The following is a 25,049-nucleotide window of genomic DNA, read 5'->3' as shown; positions in this document are numbered from 1 at the left end:
AAAGGTGATGAAAGAGGAATAAGGGACCAAGATGGTTGTAAATATAGATTAATCTAAAGGAACATTACCATATGGAATAATAATGATGTTTCCTGGGGTTAAGAAATGAGGGATTTAGAAAACAATATGTAAGTTGGTATGGTAGTGATTGGAATAAGTACTCTAAGTTTGGATGGACTGAGAAGAGAATAAAAGTACTGATTAACTAAGTGGAAATGTGATTTCTAGTGTGTAACTCATTTCTGTATAACATGTTAGTGGTTGTTACATAGAAATGAGAATATAACTTCCAAGCTAGTAGAGGGGAAAAATGAAATAGGAAAAAATAATAATTATAAAATAAGGAAAGAGAAAAAACATAGAAGAGGAGATAAGTAGAGAGATAAAAATTGAGAGATATAACTCAAAATGTCAGTAATTATCTTAAATGTAAATGGACTATGTTATCCAGTTAAGGGCAGATTGTTAAACTGGTTAAAAAATGAAACCAATTATATGCTACAGTAAGAGACCACACCTAAAGCATAAAATACAGAACGTTTGAAAGTAAAATGATGGTAAAAGTTATACCAACCGGAAATAAGCTGATGTAGTTATATACATATTTGAAAAAAAACTGATTAAGGCAGAGAGATTGCTAAAGAAAGTAACTTCATAAAATGAAAGGTTCAGTTTACTAGGAGGATCATTTTAAATTGTTATTTACCTGGGAAGTAAGTGATTAAACAACCCCATATTCTAGGAAGCTAACAGTTCCAAATAACCCATGAATTAATCAAGAAATCCTAATGGATCCTAGAATATAAGTGAAACTGAGCACTAGTGGAATACTTAATAAAATATGTGGGTTGTAGCTAAAGTAGTAGTTGAAGGAAATTAATAGCCTTAAATGTGTCTAGCAGAAAGAAAGAAAAGAAAAAGGCTGAATATTAATGAGAGAAGCATCTAACTTAATAAATTAGAAAAACAACATAAAATAATCTCAAAGTAAAGAAGAAAATCAAGATAAGGGCAGAAAATTTTTTTTAAAAAGCATTAGTTCATTCTTTGAAAAAAGACAACAGTGATAAGTCTCTGGTGAAGTTAAGAAAAAAAAGAGCGGGCACAAATAATATCAGGAGTGAATAAGAGGACATAACTATGTGATTTTAAAATATGAGCAACTAAAAACCAATAAATTTGTATCATGTAGAAGAAATGGACACATTTTTAGAAATATATAGCTTACCAAAATAGAAGAATGGTTTTACAGTTATTAAATTAATAAATATTCCTAGAAAGAAAACTCTAGGCCTAAATAACTTCTTTCATGAGTACTGCCAAGTATTCAATAAATAAATAATTCCGAGCTTAAAAGACAAGAATGTCTGTCATCACTGCTCTTCAAGTCAAAACTGTTAGTCTCATAATATCATATATGTAGAAAATCTAAAGGAATCTATAAATCATTAGAATGAATAAGAGAATTTAGCAAGTTTGTTAGATGCAAAAATTCTATATGAAAGTCAATTGCATTCCTATATAGCAACAAACAACATGAAAATTTATGAAAGTATCCTTAAAATAATATCAAGTATTAAATACTTAGCAGTTTCACAAAAAATATTCAAAACTCTCTGGAGAAAATTGTGAAATTTCACTTAAAGACACTAAAAGAAGACTTAAATGAAGTTGTACTCCATGCTCAAAGATTTAAAGATTGAATATTGTAAATATCTTAAGTATCGCCAAATGGTTTGTAGTTTCATTGCGATTTTCATCAAAATTCCAGATGATCTTTTTCTAATTGACAAGCACATTTTAGAATTTATATGGATATGCAAAGACCAAGAATAGCCAAGGCACACTCTAAGAAGAACTATGTAATAGGATTTACCCTGCCTGTGAGATATCCAAACATAACTGAGACAGGCTGGGACCTGGGACCCTTCGCTGCAGTGCTTGCACCTGGACAAACGTCTCCTCAAGCAGCAGAATACAAAAAAACTACAAGGGACTGAAAAGTAACTGCGTGCATGTACATTTGGGGCAAATTATGAAAAACAAGAAACAAAAAAGACCAAAACCCAACCGCCACTTCTGAGGTGCTGGGAGCAAAAGCAGCCTACTGCACATGATCCCAGCACCACCAAAGGGGTGGGCACCCAAGCCGCCCCTCCTGTCCGACCCCCGGACCTGCCCCTACCCTCACCCCATTTAAGGGACAGCTCACCCACACCCCAGAGAGCTATCAAGGGAAACTGTTGCTTGCTTTCGCTCCCTTGTGCTGCAGCACGAGTCCCAATAAAGCCTTGCCCGAATTTGTCTGGCCTCTTACTAATTTCTGTTGATTAAAGATTCGAAGAACTCTGGTCAGTAACGTAACTATAGTCATTAAGACAGTGTAGCATTTAATTATATGGAGGTTTGGTTTATGGCGATGGTGGCGATGGTGGTACTGCCATTGCCATAATGGTGGTGGAGAAAGGACTCCCTTTCAATAAATGGTTCTGGGACAATTGAGTATTTTTGTGGGGGAAAAAAAAACTTTTTGGTGCCTAGAATTGACTATAGGTTCTTAATTAAAGGCAAAATTACAACACGGTAAGAATATAATACAGAGCATATCTTCAAAATGTTGGAGTGGTAGAGGATTTTTAAAATAAGACACAACCAGTTTAACTGTAAAGGAAAAATGTAAATAAATCTGAATATGCTACTTTTTTTCATTAACATGCTACTTTTTTTCATTAAAAGATGTAAAGCGTGCAAATGCAAGCCTCAGAGTGTGAAGAAATGGTTGCACCGTGTATAGTGGCCAAATAAATAGTATTCAGAACATCTACAGAATTCCTACATATCAATGAGAAAGATGTAAAATCCAATAGAAAATAGGCAAAAAAACAAGAAATTCACAACTAGGAAACCCACATGATCAGTAAACATAAAAAATACCCTTTGCCTCATCTGTAATAGAGGAATGCAAATGCAAATCACAATGATATTGTATTACACAACCTCCAGATTAAAATATGACGAATAACAAGTGTTGTAAAAGATAGGAAATAATGGAAACTCTCTTATCCTACTTGTGGGAGTATAAATTAGTATAACCTCTTTGGAAAACATTTTAACATTCTCTTACAAATTTGAAGATGTTTATAGCCTATACATACTATTACATTATGATGTGGTAGTTAAGTATAGACTCTGCTGCCAACTATATGGATTTGAAGCCCATCTTTCTAGTTCTGTGATCTCGAGCATATGACTTTATACATAAAAAGAGTGAGATTTTGTCCTCCTACCCTGCCTCCAAGAATCAATTTTTGCCCTTGTGAGGATTAAATGAGTTAATGCTCAGAACAGTTCCTGGAAAATGAACTGCTCAGAACAGTTCTTGGAAAATAAACACTATAAAGTGTTTGCTACAACCTAAGTGTCCATCATCGGATGAATGGATAAAGAAAATGTGGCACATATATACAATGGAGTATTACTCAGCCATAAAAAGAAATGAAATTGAGCTATTTATAATGAGGTGGATAGACCTAGAGTCTGTCATACAGAGTGAAGTAAGTCAGAAAGAGAAAGACAAATACCGTATGCTAACACATATGTATGGAATTTAAGAAAAAAAATAAGAAAAAAAATGTCATGAAGAACCTAGGGGTAAAACAGGAATAAAGAGACCTACTCGAGAATGGACTTGAGGATATGGGGAGGGAGAAGGGTAAGCTGTGACAAAGCGAGAGAGAGGCATGGACATATATACACTACCAAACGTAAAATAGATAGCTAGTGGGAAGCAGCCACATAGCACAGGGAGATCAGCTAGGTGCTTTGTGACCGCCTGGAGGGGTGGGATAGGGAGGGTGGGAGGGAGGGAGACGCAAGAGGAAAGGGATATGGGAACAGATGTATATGTATAACTGATTCACTTTGTTATAAAGCAGAAACTAATTTTTAAAAAGTGCTATCATTGTTATTTTCTAGTACTGTTGTTATTAATATTACTTTACCACCGACAAAATCACTCCTACATATGTACACTTGTGGAGGATTAGTATACAAGAATGTTCATGTAAGAATTACTTTAGCAGCTGCCAACTGGAAACAAACCTAATGTCCTTCAACAGTAGAATGGATAAAAAGTTATGGTATAGTCATATAACAATGAAACAATGAACTATAGCTTCTCATAATACTAACTGAAAGAAGTCAAATACGAATGAATACATATGGTATGAATCCATTTGTACAAAGTTCAAAAGCAGCCAAAATGAAAAAAATTGTAAGAGATACAGATATGAGTGGTAAAATTGTAAGGAAATAAGTCATAAAAATTAGAAGGATGGTTATTTCCATGGGAGTGAACAAGGCTGTGACTGGTAATGGACATATGAGGGTTTTCTGTGGTCCTGGGTGGCTATGTTTTATATTTTGACTGGGTGATGTTTATGTGAATGTTTATCATTATTCTTCAATTATACATGTATGTTTTATACATTCTGTATATCTGGTATACCTCATTGAGTTTCATTTTTTAAACTAGTAAAAACTTTGGGAGTGGGAAAGATAGCTGTTGTTTAAACTAACAGCAAAGGAAAGAGAAATAATAAAGTAAAAATCTCTAAATAGACTGTCTGAAAGGCTTTTGAGACACTTGCTTAAGATCTTAGGAAGAAAAAGATACCAACAACTTCTTGCCCTGCCCCCCACACGGCATATTGAGACTTATTTAAAGAGCATTTTACCATTGTGTATGGTGTTGGATTTTTAAAAATACAGATTACTGGGTGTCCATTCTGAAGATTCTATATGGGATAGGGCCTGGGCACTTAAGAGGGTTAGACAGTTTTTAAAAGCTCTCTAGGAAATTCTGACGTATTTCTGAGATTGTTTTTAGTAAAGCAGTAGAACTCAAACAACAACCACCCATGATTAAATAAAACAGGAAAATAATTATTTTGTTTCAATTAAGGATCAACAACAAGTTTTCTTTCTTTTATTTAGCTCCCCTCTTTCTTTTAGCCTAAACAAACTCTCCACAATTTTGATGTATTCATAACATTTTATGAACTTGGTCAGTATGGTAATGTAAGAACATACCTGTTTGCGAGGGAAAATAAAGATAATGTTACTTTTGTGTCTGCCCTTGTTACTTTAATTCATCTTTTATAAAGATCTTTGCTTTCTAGCCCTTGGCACCAAGTTAGTTGATGTGTTTCAAATAAACTTGGCTTTGCAGTGAACAATACTTGAGGGTTGTTTGCATTTTCTCTTGGTTTCTAATTTTGTTCTTTTGGTAAGAGACCTGATAGAGAAGGGACTAGAGGATCTTTGTAATGTCAATTAGATTCATATAAAATTACTGAATTTGAAGATGGTAAGTTTATCTAGCCTAATCTCATTTTTCATCTTTTCATTTTCAGAATTTATTTGATTAAGAAATTCATTTTGACACTCAAGATTAGTGAATTTGAAACACTAATTCACTTATTCCAACTAGTTTTGTGTTCTGGATATCTCTTAAGTTTGACAGAAACATGTAGAAATGCTGGGTTCAATTGGCAATTATTATGGGCTTTAATAAATATCATTTCTGTACAAATTGTAAGATTAACTGGTGCTATTTTAACAAAGAAAAAAGAGTTCAAAGCTAGATACCTGAAATAGTACACCCTCTTCAGGGTTTCAGAACATCTTTGTGCAAAGGCTGGTAAGAGCTGAATATCGAATAATTGTTGCTAAGCAACTTCGAAAGAATATGTGCATAGTAACAACATATCTAATTAATACTGCCACTCACCCTAGATGACTGAAATGGTACCAAGCACCAGGATAGTAAAGAATAGTAAAATTTTAAATTTAAAATATATATCATAATGAACTTACAAGACAAGCTCACTCAAAAGCAATTTGACTTTAAAATATGATTAAACAAAAAGATTGTGGTAGAAACATTTGAAGGAACTGGATTTGAATTAGTATTTTAAACCAACTTTTCTAAAGTAGGGAGCAGATGTGAGTTTTATCTCAAAGCTTAGGTTTATGAAACATCTGAGGGACATCTTGTGCCTTCTAGAGCCTAAGAGACATCTCACATCATTTAACTCCGATGCCCCAATCTTCCTATAGAGAATATAACTTTCCTAGGGCAGGAATTTTGTCTTGTTCACTGATGCTTTGTTACTACTTAGAACAGTGCTGCCCACATTGCAAGAACTCAGTAAGTATTTGTTGAATAAAATATCTAAAAATAGTGTACGAGGGTCCATTCTGGAGACAGAAACTACCATTAATTTGAATATGAAAAGTTTAAAATTTAAAAAGTATTAAATATAATAGGGAAGTAACTCTAAAGATGTAAAGGGAACTCTAGAGAATAGCCTAGGGCTGAGGGAGGGTACCCAAGGAAGGACAAAGTTGCAATGAAGCACCCTTCCCAAGGCTGGGATTCTGAGCTCACTGGAGAAGGTGTGGTTGCAGCCCACACAATAGCAGAGATGTTTGCTGTGTTGCCCAGGCTAGAGCTAGTCTATTTTCCAGGCAAGCAGGAAATTACCCTTGGCAGGTATGCTGAGGCAGGCTGGCTGGCAGGCAGGCTTGCAGAGGAAGTTGGGGTATTGGGATCCTGCTCACTGGCAGTGCAGTGCGCAGCGTGCATGTCTGGAGGGCCTTGGAAAACAACTCAGGGAGTGCCAGCAGGCTGAGGCTGGCGGCAGGCACACAGAGCAAGCTGGGCCATCAGAAGCCTATCTGTGGGCAGAGTGCCACAAGGCCTGGGATGCTCAGTATCCATGTTGGGAGGGCCATGTGAAGTGATCACCAGTTCAGGTCAGGCTACATACAGCTGGGGCAGAGTACCACTGGATATCCCAACACACGTGCCACTGACAGCCACACAGCAGGAGCAAGAAGCAAAAACGGCAGGATACCATACTCTGGGAGAGAGATCCCGTCTCCTGCAAAAACCCTCCGCTGATAAAGCCTAACACTGTGCTCACTGCAAAGGAGAAATATTTAATTCTCCAGTATCATAGAGCCAGGAATGCAGGCTGACTTTGGAGAGGAGCCTAAATAAACTGATATCTAGCACAGATAGCTCACAGAGAAGGCTTATTATATACCAGGCATTGGGATGTATAAGGATTTTCTCATTTAAACGTCAACTTCCCTATGATTGGGGTTGCTGTGACTTTCACCATTTCACTGATGAATAATCTGAAGCTTAGAGGAGTGAGGTAACTTGCTGGAGGTCAAACAGCTGCTCAGTGCAAGGTGCTGGGATCAGCTCTTTTAGTTTGCCTGTCACCTGTGCCTTTAACCATTACACCATTATACTCCTCAAAGGAAAATATAATTGAATTGGTCAAGTTAATAGATTGGTCCCCTGTTGGGTCAGCACCTATATGTCATGTCCTATCAAGAGGCCCTTTAGACGCCGCTTTGCAGTAGTCTAACTCACTCAGAGGCCTCGTGTTAACCGCAGGGTCTCAGCATTCCTTTGTCACCTCTGCATCAGTTCCTCAGAGATGAGCGCCCCACACTGGCCACCTAGGAGTCATGCCAATGAACAAGGCGGTCTCCGCTAGAATCCCCTATGCAGGGAGACGCTGGCATGGCAGTGAACGCTAGACGACAGCATAGCAACTATCCCAAAAGGAGGAGATTGTGAAGCTCCTTTCTGAAGTCCTTCAGTCCCACAAATGGGCCCTAAATCTGAGCAGAGCTGAGAGTACCTTTCAAATTCAGAAATGGAGAGAACTACAACTGTTTACTCCAAAACCACACCAAACATCCTCACATTGTGTTTTAGGGTTTTGACCTTAGACCTCTTCTCACTCCCTTCTCCCCCTGGACACTCCATCAACTTCTTTTGCTCTCTTACCAGGCATTTTCATGACTCCCAAATCTCTTATCTCCAGGTCAAATCTACTTCTCGTGAGTTCCATATCTCTGAATCCAGCCACCCCTAGATGTCCTAAGACCCAAAGACCACAGTTCACAACTGAGTTGATGTGACTGCCCTAAACCTGATTACCCTTCAGTGTTTGGGCTTCTTTTTCTGAATTGAATCACCAGCTGTCATTACATGAGGCTGTGTATCATCCTTGATGGCTTCCTGTCTCACCTCCATGTGAAATAAATTCCTTTCCCTCCTTGCTACCTTTAACCAATTCATCACCAATTCCTGTTGATTCTAATAGTATTCGGTATTTAATAGCTCTTACATTTACTCAGTTTTGTCTATCAACACTTTCGCTTCTTCAGTTTAAGCCAGCATCTCGTCTGGATTTCTGCCACACCTTCTTAGCCACCTCTAGTATTGACCCCTCCAACCCATTCTCCTGAATTCAGCCAGGATAATCCAATTTGAATTTGAGAAAAATTATGTCACTTTCCTGCTTTAAAAACCCTTCAACCATCTTGTTGAGGGTAAGTCCAAACTTCTTACCAGGTATTGTACGATGCTTTATGATCCAGTCTGTGCGTGTCTTTTGAATCGGGTGCCACTCAGGAGATAGAAACCATACCAGGCACTTCCACTGAGATAATTTAATATAAAGAATTGTTAACTAGTTATTGAAGAACTGATAAAGCAAAGAGAGAACACTAAGATATCAAAGAGAGAGATTCCAGAAAGCAGCTATAAATCCTAGGGCTGGGAGAATAAAGGGAGAGGTTGAAATTATTAAGCTTCAGAAGCTTCGAGATAGTGATTTGAGCAGCTGAAGCTCAGACCTCTGAGGAGAGCGCAGGGGACAGCTAGTGGTCGCGTCTCTGAGACGGTCTGATGAGGCCAGTTTGCAAATGGCAGAGAATGAGCTGCCACTTCTAAAGGGAAGTGAGGCTGGGCTGACCCTGATAGAAATGAAGAGCAAATAAGCAGCACACAGTAAGTAACAGGAGGGAGCAAGCCTCTTCCTCCCCCGCCTGTCCAGTAGTTTTTCTGTAGCGCCCCCTATTGGCAGAGCCTAACAAAGCCTTGCGGCAGAGCAGAAATGTGATTTGCAGAGTGGCAGCCCCAACCTCACAAAGCAGACGGGTGGGTTTGAAGCTGAGAGATCATAACCTAATCACTGACAAACTCCTCCCTTTGGCTGCTCAGCACACATACACATCACTTCTATGCCTATTTGTCTTCCAAACAATGACAAAAACAACTCTGTTTTTATGCAGAAATGCAGCTATCCTTTGTTCAAATAAAGATACTCTCACCCTTTTCTCAAAATGAGGGGCCCAAAGTCTCAACTGTAAATGAACCCACCTTCATTAGCAGTCACGCTATGTACCTCTGGGCCATAATAATTCCCCCAATTCAGTCACAGTTCTATCTGAATATTTGGTCACCTAGAGACTAAACGGTAAACATATATAAAATAGTACGTGGAAGGATGTGAAAGAAAAATAAATTTGTATTTACAAATACACACAAATATACCCATTCATACAAAATGCAAAGAAGAAATAATATATAGCCATTTAGTCATTGTTTCTACAACTAGTCACAGGGATATGTTTATAACTTCCTTCTTCCACTACCCATCTCATGTTTCCTTGCCTCTCAGCCATAACTTCAGAAGGTCAAGGTTTTGTGGCTGGTGGGATGTTCTAAACCTTCATTCCTGAAGGGTCAGAATCTTCAGTGGACCTGCTTTTTTTGGGGGGGGGGCGGAGAAATTCCTGCATTCCACATAATCCTCCCTGCTCTAATGTAGCACAGCAATCCAAGTTCCTTTTAGTCATCAGGATCAGTCATCTCAGCAGTAGATTAAGCCCATCTTTACCTATAAGATCAGTAGCATGAGGACCAAGGTGTCAGTCTTAATTTCTAATTCAGTAGAACCACCATTGTGTGCAGTGATGGAAACATTGCTCCTTTCCAAACTGGCAAAGTCCAAGGTTGTGGGAACAGAAATCAAAAATTCTGCACTTGGATTATTAATAGTGAGGGGAACCCCTTGGAATTCCATATGTCGGTTCCTGGACCTGTAAGCAGCTCTTTGCAAGAAATCGCCCTCAGCAAGAAGCCCCTTTTCTTGTCACTTTGGCAAAGTTGTATTGAAACTGACTTTTAAACCAGACACCCCCATGCTCTACTCATCTCCAGCCCAAGCATACCTTTCAAATCTTTTAATCACACAATACCTTGCTTAACTTGTCAGTTCTTTCCGTAGATCAAAGAAGTAGAAATGAAGAAGTAATTGACAGATGACTAGATCTCTTCCTTAGCTTCCCATTCAGTAACCTCCCAAACAGTGACCAAACTGTATGAACAAGATAACATCTAGAGGAAGATCACAAGAAGTTGATGAGTCTGCAGGCAGTGGGGGGGATGGTGAGAACTCTGACCCCCATCTCAATGATTGACTGAGATGACTTCCCTCCTTCCCTTTAAAAGTTTCATGGCCGAGCAGAAACTGGGGAGGTGATTTTTGGGGGATGTTGAGTCCACCGTTTCCCCAGGTTGCTGACATTCTGATTAATTCTAACGACATTTGTGAGTACGTAATTGATTTTGTAAGTGGTGAGCAGTGGGGCTCCCATTCAATAACAGACCCATGTATTCCGACTATGGGAGAAACAGTACCATATATTGGTCACTGATTAAAAAATGTCAACTGCATCCTGTAAAATAGAACCCCATCCATTCAGGATATTATCTCCCGACTGGCATCATAACTCGTCTTCAGTAGGCTGTTCCACCACTTTACTAGGTCAGCTGCTTCTAGGTGATGGGTAGTGGAAGACTGATGAAGTCCACTGGAATGAGCCATTGTGCACTTTTGCTCTGAGATGAGGTCCCTGATGAGGAGAAATATTTATGTAATACCATGATGATGAATAAAGCATTCCAGAGGTTCACAAACTGGGGTGCTGGCAGGGAACTATAAATGGGAAAGGCCAATTCATGTCCGGATACAGTTTATTTCCATGAGAATAAGTCCATGCCTCCTCCATGTAGGGAAGAGACCAATGTAATCAATCTGTACCAGGTAACTGTCTGGTCCCTCTGGGGAATACTGGCTCATCAGGGGGCTCAGCATTAATCTCTGATGTTGGCAGATCAGGCACTCAACAAGAGTGGAAGCCAGGTCAGCCTTGGTGAAGGGAAGTCTTCCATTCCGGCCACCATGGCCACTTCGTACATGGACCCACTGAGTAAGCACTGGGGTAGTTGGGGAGAGATCGAATGACATCCACACACCATGTTAATTTGTTCTTCTGATTACTGAGAACCTCCTCTGCAATGGATGTTTTTTGATGACCAGTCACATGGGATACGAATATCTTCACACTCCGTGCCCTTTCTGAGAGATTCATCTTCATACTTCTTTCCCAGACCTCCCTGTCTGGTGTCTCCCAATATTGTTTTTCCCAAGTCCCTGATCATCTGGCTCAACTGTTAACGACTGCCCCTAAATCAATGTAGGTAACATACTTTTGTCCATCTTCTGGTGCAAAGTGGACAATCAAATAAACTGCTTGAAGTTCTGTGCAGGATTGCAATGCTACAGCCATTCTGGTTGGTGCTAGCACGTTGTGCAGAAACATCTGTAAACCAGGACTGAGTTTTATCCTTCTCAATCAATTGGTCAAAGGAACTCACAGGGGCCATAAATGTGGACTGAGGGAAAAGAGGTAAAGCAAGCAAAGTAGGTGTCCAAGAAGTCTGAGCCATCTCATCACAGAACTTGCGGATGGATTGCTGCTGTAAACACAATTTACAGTTTAGTGAGTCAGCACCCAGTTTGTTATAGGCAGCTCAGGTCACATAGTCACTTGACATCTCTTGGTTAGGCATTTAATCTTTATCAGTACCTCTTAGCAAGCCAAAAGCTGTTTCTCAAAAGGACAGTTTTCTGCAGAAGAGGGTGTGAGTTTGCTTTGAAACCCTTTAGCTCTAGGCTGTGATTCTCCTTATGTCGCTCACCAGAGGCTCATACATCAGCCCCATTTGTTATAGACATTTTGGGTCTCATTGGAACCCCTGTCATAAGGCCCAAGTGGAAGAGCAGTTGCACTGTATTCTTGACTTGCTGTAGAGCCTTCTATTTCTTTGGACCCCACTCAGAAAAGGCAGTCACATGAGTTACTAGATAAAGGGGTAAGAGTAAAAACCTCCTCTTACACTTTCCTCTTTCAAACTTGAGCCTTCTGGTGAAGTTCATGAACCTCATGCAGTTCCATTAATGTGGCATGTTTTCTTTCTGCTTATATTTCTGTAGCCATACAATGTGTGTCCCAGTTCTGAGACATTCAGGAGGCAGCTGCTCAACAAACTGAAGCCTAAGCTTGCTGGTTTACTGCCTTTCTCCTTTTTGAGGACAGGCAGGGCAATAGCGGAACTTCAGATTCAAGACTGTTCAAGCCCCTTTTCTTTATGTCCTAAAGGAACATACTCTTTTTGCTTTGTCCATGTAATCATCTCCCTTTAAGCAAGTAAGTCTACTCACTGGCAGTTCTTTGCTCCTATCTCCTCTCTACTTTGTTCTACCCATTTCTTTCCTGCTTAGAAAGTCTTCTGTCTTCCACCTCTCCCCTCAAATGCTGCCTCTTCATTTTTACAGACCTCCAGCTTCAGGGTCCCTAACTTCCCTGGACCAACCTACTCCCTTCTTTCTGGTTCCACACTGGTCTCTCTCTCCTTCCCCAGAATTCCTCCAACATGGTGTAAATGCATCAAAAGAGACTGATATTTCTTCTAATACATAAGCTCCCTGTGAGAGAGAATTGTGTTTTTCTCATTTTTTTTCTCTTTGCAGCTTTCACAATGTCTCAATACCTACCTATTTTTTAAAAAATATTTATGTATTTATTTGGCTATGCCAGATCATAGTTGTGGCATGTGGGATATTTAGTTGTGGCATGCAGACTCTTGGTTGCAGCATGTGGGATCTAGTTCCCTGACCAGGGATTGAACCCAGGCCCCCTGCATTGGGATCATGGAGTCTTAGCCACTGGACCACCAGGAAGTCCCCATGCATATATTTTGGCTAATGGTTCCATTGGCAATTGAAGCCCGGGCCTCGCTGCTGTGATGGGTGGTTGACAAGAGTTGAAGTGAAGTATTGCTGCCTTGGCAAGGTGGGTGGGGGCCACCCCACTGCACTGGTTTTCCTGCCTTCTCTGTTGTGTGAGCAAAGCAGGCTCTTGGTGAAGCATCTTGTTCCCAAACTTCCTTTTCCTTGGCTGTTTGTCTTAATGTTCACGAGGCCATAGAGGCCTCCCAAGTTATCCCAAACTCTCCTGGCCGTGGAGACCCAAGCAGAGTTAACCACGGGTCCAGTTCCCCTTCCTCTTCAAGTGGTTGTCTGTCTGTTTGACTGACTGACCAGAAAAGCTAAGTGGTGGGTCAGCGGTTCAAAAACAAGTCATAGGCAGCTGTGTGGCGCTTCTGAACTTTAGGCAGAATCCAGCAGAAACTGATCTTGCCCCTTAGGGTCTGCAGGTGGGATGGCTTAACTCAGATCAGCGTTTTAAACAGACGTTATAGCCAAACTAGAGTAAAAATGCTCAGAACAATCCTTTCAATGCAAAGGAGATAAGAAAACCCTAACTCTAATGATCAGGGTTCTTTGTGGCAGAAAAAGAATCCCCTCCACCTGGTGGAAAGATGCATATTGAAAGGGTTTGGTTGGCCCATGGCATCTACACAGCCAAGAGCAAAGAGTCGGGAGATCCATCCCACCAAAACTGAATTAGTTATAAGGGAAAAATCCCTGCTACTTGCACCTATGATGCTAGAGTATGGACAGTGGAAAGACACTGGCATGCCCCAGAAAAAAAGATACTCTGTCCTTGCACCTGCTCAAAGCTTTGATGGCTTTGCCACATCACCTGGTGCTCCCTTCTGCCTCCAAGTCACACTCAGGTGGATCCGCTTGACAGAACCTCAATGCCAGGTCACCAGAGTGAGTTTCCCTTTTGGATGGTTATTCAGACCGTCAAGGCACAATAGCCTTGCGCAACACAATGGTTACTTAGCTTTAAGAAAGGATCCAGGAGAGAGAGCATCCAGAGCAACAGCGTCACAGAGTCCCTGGATGCAGCTTTTGATGTCCCCAGTCTCATGCACTGGGTATGTTTTGGTCACAGGAAATGAAAAGAAACTGAAGCGAGTGTGGATCATATCAGCAAAGGGATACCGCAGAGTTTAGGATCCCTGAGCTTAAACACTTTCCTAATCATGTTAGCTTCCCAAAGTCACTGTGATGAGCTCCCACTCTTTATTGCAGCCACAGTCCATACATCACAGGTTATACAATAAACAATCCTGGCAACTAGGTACAGCGTACTTAGCAACATCTTTGGATTCCTCAATTAACCACAGTGGATACTTCAAGAAGTTTGACCAAAGATTAAACTGTGCTCAAGCATCAGTAAGATTTACAGTCCAGCTATTAATTCTTTCTTTTTAGCAGGTCACTTGTATAATCCTGGCTGAAAGTCTGGGTAATGCAGTTTGCAGCTTTTCCAGCATCTATGGTCCAGGAAGCCAAACAAGAAGAAAGTTGGAACAGATGTTGTGTGGACCAGAACACAGAAGTACCACACCATCTAATTGGCTAAAGGCTAAAAATCCCTAGTCCAGGGGTCTGGCAACAGACCTCTGAAACCATTTACCCTAAGTTGTAACTTTGGACAAATCACATACTCTGGTTTTCAACTTCCTCATTTGCCACAAGAGAGATTTGGACTGTACCGCTTTAGCGATTAGGCTAGCTGTAACACTGTATAATTCCATAATTTGGGGCAACTCTATTGCAAATTCACTGAGCTTCAGCCCCACAGAGGACACATAAATAGTCAGGCTGTGTGTAACTGATGCCTTTAAATCAAAAATCCATCCCATATCAGAACTTTAGCTCTTACGTATTGTCCTGCTATTTTCAGATATGTGAAATAATTTTCTTGCTCTTGTGTAGTGGGACTTGTATAAAACTCAGTTGGCTTTAATTCATGTCCATAATATTCCATTTTACAAGCTTAAAATCTCTAAGAATATTTTAAATTATTTTGGACATTTAATTTCTGGAAAGTACTATATGTATATATAATAATAATTATTATTATTATTTTTAACTTGCAGCATGCTCTTCAGGCCTTTTTGTTGCTATTCTTGGAGGATGGCAGAACTGGAGCATCTTCTTGCTGACTGCTGGGGAAGGTCGCCTTTACATGTACTTCCGCATTGGTACGGGAAGCACTGTAGGCTCAGAGAGGGATAGTTTCCCTGCACAGCCTTCCCTGACCCCTCAAGACCCAGTTAGATGCGCCTTCCAGGTGCTGCAGGAGGCTGCTCCTTACCCCGCTCCCCACCCCCACCCCGTGGGGCTTATCACACCGCGTTGAACTTGCCCGTGACTCGTCTGTCTCGGCTCTAGATTAGTGGGCTCCTGGAGACCCAGGAGAGTCTTTTGTTCTCCACCGTGTCCCCAGCACATAGGGAGACACACTGTAACTCTAATGCCCATTTGTTGACTATATCACAGATTGAATGGCTGTGTGGCCCCGGGAGAGTCCAGGTGGGTAATCCAGTTTCCATCTCTGTCAAAATGACATTTTTTTGTTGAACTGGCATCTTTTCTGTGCAGGACCACCACCATGCAGGGGCTGGGGTGGGTCAATGGCTGTATTTGCCAGGTAGGTTTGGAGCAAGGGTTACTTACAGGCTCTGTGGCAGGTGGGCATTTTCTAGCTCTTGGAAAAGTAATCATTTTTTAATAAACAAAATAGCACTACATAAAAATATTGTCAGGTGGCATCAACTCTTGCGGCAAAAGCAAAACTACCTCAATGGAACCTAAATTCATAGCAAAGAGAAGTGTCAGATAGTTACCTTCTAAGCTGAAATCCCTACAGGCACTTCTGTATACAAACACAAAACAAAACAATCAATGGTTGAATACTGATGATGTCTACACGTAACCATTTATTTACTACCCTGGGATCTTTCTCTCTGACTTAGCGTTCCTCACAAATTTGCTTCTTAAGTCCTTGCCGTAGGGATGGTCAAGCTCTATTTATTTCATTATCTTTTTAGAGTGATATAAACTTCAGAAAGACATTGAAAGGGCATAATGATTACAGAGGCAGAACTGAGAGAGATGCTATGAATAAATTAATTTAGAAATGAAAAATCCTCTCACTGAAAGTGATATTCACCTGACAGCAATGGTCACCGAACCACCCCGCTCTTCAAGTTGGTTATTTTTACAAGTTTAATGGACTGAAACCTAATTGTGTCAAGTTATTTAGTCCAGATGATAGGGATACTAAGAAGAGATTAAAAACATTAACATATCTCGTCAAATTCTTTTGAGTATTTCTCAGGGGCAGTTTATCTTCTGCCTTTGTGGGTGCGATTGATTTTGGGAAATAGTCAAGTGTAGTAAATACAGTGGATGATTCATCTGACAGTACACAAGGCTTATCATACGAAATGTTATGATAGATAGGCTGATTTCCTGTGCAGGTGAAAACCAGTTCTGCTGAGGAGTTGGACACACGGCTGATAAAGCTCATACATGGAGGATTTTGTGTTCTGACATTTGCTTTCACAGTTCTTCACGTGCCTCCCTAATTCCCAACCCTCTCAGTTTTTAAACTAATAGACTAGGTTATAGGTCTTGAATTATTTAGTTCTCAAAATGACCTCCAGCTCTTTTGGCTTTTTCCTCTTAGTTTTAGAGCAAGGCTATGATGGATGAGACCAGAATGTGCTTTTACCTGAAAAGGTCTGAAAGCCTTTAGTGACTGGGGAATGGAGACAGTGTGAGCAGCCCAGGAGAGCAACTGGAAAGCTTAGCAACCTCTGAGGGAAATAACTACAAAACAAGTCCCTTCATTTGTCTACCTCTGTGACATAAAAACAAATCACCAGACCTTCCTGAGGTCCACACATCTATCCCTTTTGCACTCAGAAAATGCTAAGAGATCCAACTGTGATGGCTTCATTAAATCTAGAGTTGAGCAAATATTTCATATTTTATATCTTTGTCTCTAAAAATGTTGTTATCACAAAATAATCCTGATACACAAAAGATGGCAAGTTTGTCATCACAGAGTGTCTTGTCCCTCCTGAATTAAAGAACTGAAAGGGGGCATTTCAAAATTGGATCAAATAAAAAGAGGGGGGTGAGCAGCAGCACATAAACATGCCAGATAAATAAAGTTGGGAAAAGACTTTAAAGTGCAGCCTGAAAATATGAGGTTGTTCCTGGGAAGATGGTGTTGCCAAGGAAGAATTCATAGGAAGAACGTTCCTTTACCAATTTATTTCTGTTTCTGGATTGTCCTCATGTTTGCCTTGGTGACAGGGGAAAGACAGAGAGGACTGAAAATTGTTAGAGAGGTCTACTCTTACCATTATGTCCGAAAGATGTGACAGGACATTTCATTTTTCAGCTCTGAAGTTACAGTGAAAATAGGGACAGTACCTCAAGAGAGTGGGTTCATTTGGGAGCGAAAGATGAAACACAGTCTCTGGGAGGAGACTTGAGCAGGTGGGAAGATAGCTTAGAGGTAGCATTGCCAGATTCAATAGCAAAATGAAACAAACACATACACATGACAACACATACAAAATGAAACACATACAAAATGAAACAAAAACAGGACACTCAGTTAAATATGAATTTCAAAGAAAAAAAATTCCGTGTGTGTGTAGTATTTTTTGTCAGTCCCAATGGACACACTAAACGATTAGTCCAATGAATATACTCAATTCAAATTTAACTGGGCATCCTTTCATTGCAAAGGAACCCCAGACAGTCCCTAGGAGAGCATGGACGTGAGAATGCACTGAGAGGGAGGAAACTGACATTGTGGGACCATTTTCGGCAGGGAGCAGAGGGTAGCAGCATCTGGAACGGGGCAAGAGGAGGGGCCAGAATTGGGTGCCCTGGGAAAATGCTAGATCTCCTGCAATCCTGAAGTGTCCCGTTCTCCTCTGTCGCGGGTATCCTACCTGGCTGGAGTCATAAAGGACAAAGCTGCAGGAGAAAGGCGCTATCTATCAGGTATCTCAAACTCAGAAAATAGTTGGGACTGTGCAGTCAACAAATGTGTGTGAAGCTAAGTGATGCCTCTCATCTACTTTCTGGAAACATGAAGCTTTTTCTGGTCTTTCATTTTCTCATTTTTGGTATAGACATGAGTCTATAAGAAAAGTCTTATAAGTCTATAAGAAAAACAACAGAGCACACATGATAAACGGCAGATGTTGGGGAGACAGGAGGATACGGTGAGAATCATATCCACAGGATCTCCAGCATTTATATGGGTCTTGTCTGAAGAGGGCAGAATCCAAAGCCATAGAACGTACAACACAAAGAGTGAGCCCTATGGACTTTAGTTAATAATAACGTATCAATCTTAGCTCATCAATTGTAACACATGTCCCATACTAAGTGCAAGATATTAATAATAGGTAACGCTAAGTGTGTGGGGAGAGGGTGTATGTGGAACTCTATACTATGTGCAATTTTTCTGTAAACAGAAACTGTTCTAAAATGTAAAGTGTATGAATTTTAAAGAGTTTTGCAGCTAGAGAAACTTTGAAATTCACTGAATTAAAAAAAATTAACTTTAGGTGAAAACAGAAACTATCTGAAGATTTAAAACGGAACAGGTAATTTCACCATTTGTTTCGGCCTTTAGCACTTGGAAAAATGGGATTCTTGCTTTCCTGAAAAGAATAGATCTGAATGCCAGTAAACAGCCTTGCCTTGCTAGGGGGTCCGGTGACCAGCTTCTCCTGGAGCTCATTAGAAATGAGGACTCCCAGGCCCCTATTGAGGTGGCAGGAGTCAAAATCTGCATGTTAACAAGACCCTAGAGTGGTTTCCAGGCACAATAAGAAGCACTAGCAGAGGGGTCAGAAACATGGGTTACGGTATCAGATGGCCTCGGTTCTGAGTCCTATTTATCACCCTTTCTTCTAAGTGGGCCCCCGTGGTTACCTAAATGTCTGTAAGCATCAGTTTTTAAATTTCCAACACAAGGGGAGTGAGAATACCTATCTCAATGGGTTATTAGGAGGATAAAATGAGGTCATGCCTGTAAAGCTCTTAGCATGGTGCTTAGCAAAAAAAAAAAAATTTTAACCAAAAAACAAACAAACAAGACTCAAAAAAAACCAGCCAACCAAAAGACATAGTCAATGAAGGTTAAGGATTGATATTGCTAATAATGTCAATGATAACAAATGCCTTGGAAGAATTTGAACTTCTTATGTTAGAGTTTTGCCTTTTTAACTTCCAAGATACTTTTTTTTTTTTTTTCCTGAGGAAGGACGAAAGAAAGTGAATAAAAGAAAAAAGGAAGAAAGGTCTTATTTCTTAAAGGAATCAGTATGCTAAAGTCAATCCTCAGATAATTGGATCATTCATTTCTATCTGTGGAAATTTTTGGCCTGGTTCTCTTGGACCTCTGCATAAAAACCAAACGAATCAATTTGCTACAGATTGACACCACGTGAATGAACTCATTTACCTCTCATTTAGTCCAAATGACTCCTTGCTAGCTAATCCATCTGACTTTCCTTTCAGAAAGAGAGAAAGAAACACAAGGGGTCCTCTTCTAGTCCTAGAAGACATAGTCCCGTGAGACACACTGGGACTCAGCACTGGAACATGGAACCTGGCACTGGTGTTTGTTTTGGAACCTATCATTTCAAAGAAGGTGTTTAGTGCTAAAATAATTTCTTTAAGGTGGGCGACTTAGGAAGTAGAATTGCACCTTATCTAATCTGGACTCAATAATTAAGAAAGGTGTTTGTATTCATCATGTCTTTATCTTCTACATTTCAGATGCTTTGACATCTTGATGCCTTGCTGACCCTGGAAAGTTTATCCCTCCCAGGGCTAGCCAAGTCCTAGAGACAGTGAACTCAGTAAACCCAGGAGCATGCCTTTCATATGCAAACTAACCAGTCCAGAACACACACACCCATATCTCCTCTATCTGTCTCTCACACTCTGGACCACTATCCACCCACCCTAATCACCCCAGGGCCAGGTACCAGACAACTGGAGACAGCCCTCACACCCCAGAGCCCCCTGAAATTATCCAAACCAGCCAACCTTGAGCCTGCTTACCTTGCCTCTCCTGTTCCTTCCCCAAGAAACCAAGTTCTTCTCCGCCTAACTCACCCTCCTGACCAACCCCGGTGCTTCCCCATGCAGCCCCCATGGTGTGGTGTGCCCCTCCTCCTGGGAACCGTAACAAACTTTGTATTCAGTGGCAACCATCTCCTCACCTGCTGGCCTCACCACACGTGAATAATAAAACCTACATTTTAAAACAGCGCTTTTAAAGGTGTTTTACAGATGACTCTATTTGACAATAATCTATTCTGAGTGCCAAACAAATGGATACCTTAGGGTAACTCCCTATTATATCAGAAGTCATAGGGTATATGGTTTGTTTGAATGGCTAGGAGGTCAATGCTGTGGATTTCAACATGGACAGTGATTCAACTGTAACAGTAAAATATCATGGCGGGGTCCTATCCTAATGCTATTCCTTCTGTTTCAAAAGTTCTTGTTCCTTCCATTTTCTTAGAATTCCTGCTTGTTCCTTCGATCTAGCCTCAAGGCCCCTTCTCTGTGAAGCCTTCCTCAATTACCTTGGGTGCAGCTCATGTGTTTGCTCTCATTGTCTCTGGTACTTGTCTCTGTCTTATTCCAGGTATCCCTCTGGTCCGTGTTGGTTGTTGGTGTGTCTGCATCCCCCGACCCTGCTCCCCTGGAAATTCATCTCTGAATTCCCAGCACTCAGCATAGAGACAGTAGCGGACATCTAACTACTTGCTGCCTAAGTGAATTAGTAGCAGAGCTATTTCTTGGATGGTGTACTAGGTTGCTAGAGTTACTGTACTAAAGTGACACAAACTGAGTGGCTTAAAACAAAACAACTCTAGTCTCAGTTCTGGAGGCTGTCTGAAATCATGTCATTAGAGCCATACTTGCTCCAAAACCTCTAGGGGAGTATCTGTTCTTGCCTGTTCCAGCTTCTGATAGCCCCAGATATTCCTTGGCTTGTGACAGCAAAACTCCAACTCGCTTGAGTCTTCACATGGCTGTCTTCCCTCTGTGTCCTTATAAGGACACCAGTCATGTTGGATTAAAAGCCCACCGTACTCCAGCACGCCCTCATCCTAACTACTTAACATCTGCAATGACCCCATTCCCAAATAAGGTCACATTGTGAAGTTCCCGAGGGATAGGACTTCAACGTATCTTTTGGAGGGGGGACACAATTCAACCCATAACAGATAGTAAGGATCTTATGGGAAATTCCATGGAAGGCATGGTGTGTGCCTTCCACACCATCTTTTTACAGGTGAATTCTGATTTAGAATTAAGATCACAGGCAGCTCTAATAAATAGCATGTGGAAATTGAATGTTAGAGAAAGTTTGTTAAATGAATGAAAATTAATTTATAATGGTCAAAGGGATGGAATACCATTTGCTCTTTACACAAGTCTGATCCACATATTAGAATCATAAATATTCACTGTTATTTTATGCTAACCAAAAATATATTTGATGATTTATCAAAGTGTTGGCAGCTTAAATTTGAATAACTTTAGTAAATAACAAGAGAAAAACAGGTGAATTAATTCTTGAGGACAGCATGGGAATACTGAAAAGGACACTGTGATGTTAAAAGTCTAAGATGTTAGCAGCACGGGTGTTGGAATCAATGGCAGGTGGCACCCTGGGGAGAACTCAGCACCTTTAACCTTCAGGAACTGGCAGCCTTGCCCTGGCTAGGAGCGACGGTAGGGACATCTTGGAGACCCTGCCATTGGGGTCCCAACTGTGGTAGAAACCACCACCATGCTGAGTTGGGACAGCTGAGGAAGTGAATGGCGAGTGCCAACAGGTAGCACAGAGGCCTTGACATGATACACATCAGATGCCCTCTTCAGGTCTAAGGACCATTTGAGAGGAATTAGACAAACCTTATTATCTAAGGTTTCTGCAAAACACTGTGAGAAGAGCCAGACACCTGTGGAGTGGTGACATTCACAGTGACATTATTTTACCTCCAGACTTGTCTGGCCTTAAGTTCCTGATTTTACAAAGAAAGCAAGTAATAAAGATCAACCAGAGGGCCTGAGGAAGCAAAAAGACAAACAAACAAAAAAATGAAGAACAGAGGGCAAGAGAGAAAGGTGATGTGAAGGGAAGAAGAAGATAGAATGAGGAAAGGGAAGAGAAGTGTCCTGAAGGAGAGCAGTGAGGCCTAATAATCCATCAGGGATGCCCTGAACACCGAGTGCACATGTAATAGGGAGCGAGCCTGGGAAGACGTCACCAGGCTTTCTGTCTAAGGAGCATGTTAGAGGGAGGGGAAAGATGGGTGAACACACGTTTTGTCTAGAAGATGGGAAGTGTGTGGAGAGTATGTAGTGCAACTCTGAAAGGTACAATGGCAGGAGAGAAACTGGGGGTCTGGGGCAACTGGTGTGTGGAGAAGGGGGTGACTAGGGAAGGTTGGAAGGATGTGGCAGGAGGGCTGTTGATTGATGTGCTGTCCCGAATGTCCATGTATGCCAGGGGCAGGGCTGTTGTGCATTGTTGTGCAGGTGAGGGCAGCTGGCTGAGGGGATGTGTGGGGTTTACCATCCACCAAGATGGCACCCCTTTGGAGGAAGCGGGGAGACTTTCTAAAATTCATAGAGCCCTGTGTGGACTTAGCATAGCCAGTAGCATTTTCTCTGGGCATTTTTGACACATGAACCCCTAATGCTTCTTCCTCCATTACTTCCCCGATTTGGAAACACCTCCCCTTCTACCCAACCCATTCTGTAAAGCCTGGGGACTTTGCTGATTTTCCCAGTCAGCTCTGATAAAAGTGTTGACACAAACTTGGAAAAGCTTTATGCTGCGGCTCCATGTCAAGCTTCCCCATCAGTTACTGCTGAAAACTTTCCTGCCTTAACATCCGGGTCTCGTTTTCTACACTGGCCAGAATCTTCACAGTCCTCACATGTTCAGGGTTCATTCTTCATCCTCAACAAGCTCTTCCTACCATTCACTCAGGGTTGACTTACGTGCCCCCCCCACCCCCCGAGTGAATGGCATTTCTCTTTGCCTTTCTTAGGCTAAAGCTTTCTCTTTTGGGTCTTGAACCTATTTGAATATTTATAAAGCTATGAACTCTCTCTCCACAAAAGTACACACAATTACATATACATTTTCAGGACTTTCCGGATTCTGTAAAACTCATTCACAGCACTCCCTGAGAAGGTAAGTCCCAACTCTAGAGACCATCTGAGGTAATTGTTGACTCCTGTATGTTGTATACTGTATTATTATTATTATTTTTGGTAGAACTCAGTCTCGAATGCAAAACAAAATCCTGATGTAACCAAATGTCTATGGTGCCTAGAGGCATTTGCATCTGTGGCCACTGCTCTGAGAATACTCTACTACTATGATTTTGCTTTAATCTATTGCCTGGTCTTCAACTTCATTCCCTGGGTTTAGGCCTTAATAATTTGTAACCTGGTTTATTACACATGGCCTCCTCATTAATTATCTTGATTCTTACCCTAATTCATTCCATGTTCCATTTTGTCTTCCAGAATGCCCTTTGTAAAATAAAATTCAGATATCATTCCCTTGCTTAAAACCATTCAAGGATGTGATTGTACACTTTTGACCATCAGTCCTTCATAGCTGAAAGTGTGAAGGTTTGATCAATGTGTAAAATCAGTTTTTGCTCCAGCTGAGGGCACATGGTGAGGTCTACCAGAGAGAACGTGGAGCTGAGAGTGTCATGTAATTCAGTGTAACTGGGGCAGAGCTTGCTGGGACGCTAACATCAAGCCAGGACAAATGAAAGGACAAATGTTTCCTGAAACTGCAGTTCCCTTGTCTTGGGAGTGTGGAAGAAAGCTCAGGAATGGGAGCAATAAACAGTTCTACCCAAAGGGCAGCACATTGCTGAGGGATGACCAGAGTTATGGTCTGGTGGTTCTAATCTCTGCAAATTGGAATAGTTTACTCTTACAATCTCCTGTACTCTTGTAATGGATGAAAAAAAGGAAAAACTGTTCTCTTGAACATGAAATGAGGCTTATAGTTTTTTCCTCCTAACACTTCTAAAATACACAGAATACATGAAAATCGCAGATCCTGAGGCAAGGATTTATTTGGGAGGTTGTGGGAGGAGGCGTGGTGGGCGGGGGGGCAGTGAGATGGGGAAGGAAAGAGCCACTCAGGGGTGCATTCATGCGCGGTGACTGCAGTGGGCACCTGGGCTGTTGGCTGGGGCCTGTGCAAGAAAGAGCAGAAGGAAACCCGAGAACAGTCTCTCTAAGGGTTGAAGGAAGCAGCAGTATTTTCTCACTAACACCCTTCCTTCACTCTTTGAGAGGTGCCTCGGGGCACTCCTACGCTCTTTGGGCTGGTACTTTTAGGTTCCTTTGGCAGGCTGAAGAATGTGTTTTTGCCACCAGAAAAAGCCCTCAGTTAGATACAAACCTCACTTTAAAATGTAAACTAATTTACAATTACGATTTTGAATAGTTACAGTACTTATTACTATGAGAATATAAACATTTGTTTTCTTTATATATTTACACACACAATACTGTATATCTTCATAGATTTTTTAACCATGATGTGTCACCATGTTGTTTCCCATTCACATCTCTACCATAGACTCACAAATTATTGGAAACCATTGGCTTGAAGACTAGCAATCAACAAGTCAAGTCCCTCATGATCTATCCCCAGCCTTGTCATCCCCCCTACGACCTGTCCCTCACGTGCTTTATGGCCCAACATGATAGAACCCTTACAGTGTTGTTTCATACTCTTGGGCTTTTTCAACACACTGGTTCCTCTCCCTGGACTGTTTTTTTTTTTTTTTTTCCTGCTTTATTGACTTCATCCTCCAATGCCCAATTTAGTCATCTTATCTTTTGTGCAGTCTTCTCTGGCTGTCTACCTCCCAACAGTCATTCCCTGCTTTGCCCCACCACTCCATGTTGAATGCACTTTTTTTTTTGCATGTATCTCATTGTTACATGTTACAA

This window comes from Mesoplodon densirostris, chromosome 9 (assembly GCF_025265405.1).
Source record: "Mesoplodon densirostris isolate mMesDen1 chromosome 9, mMesDen1 primary haplotype, whole genome shotgun sequence".
Lineage (NCBI taxonomy): Eukaryota > Metazoa > Chordata > Mammalia > Artiodactyla > Ziphiidae > Mesoplodon > Mesoplodon densirostris.
Note: the sequence above shows the minus strand (reverse complement) of the source record.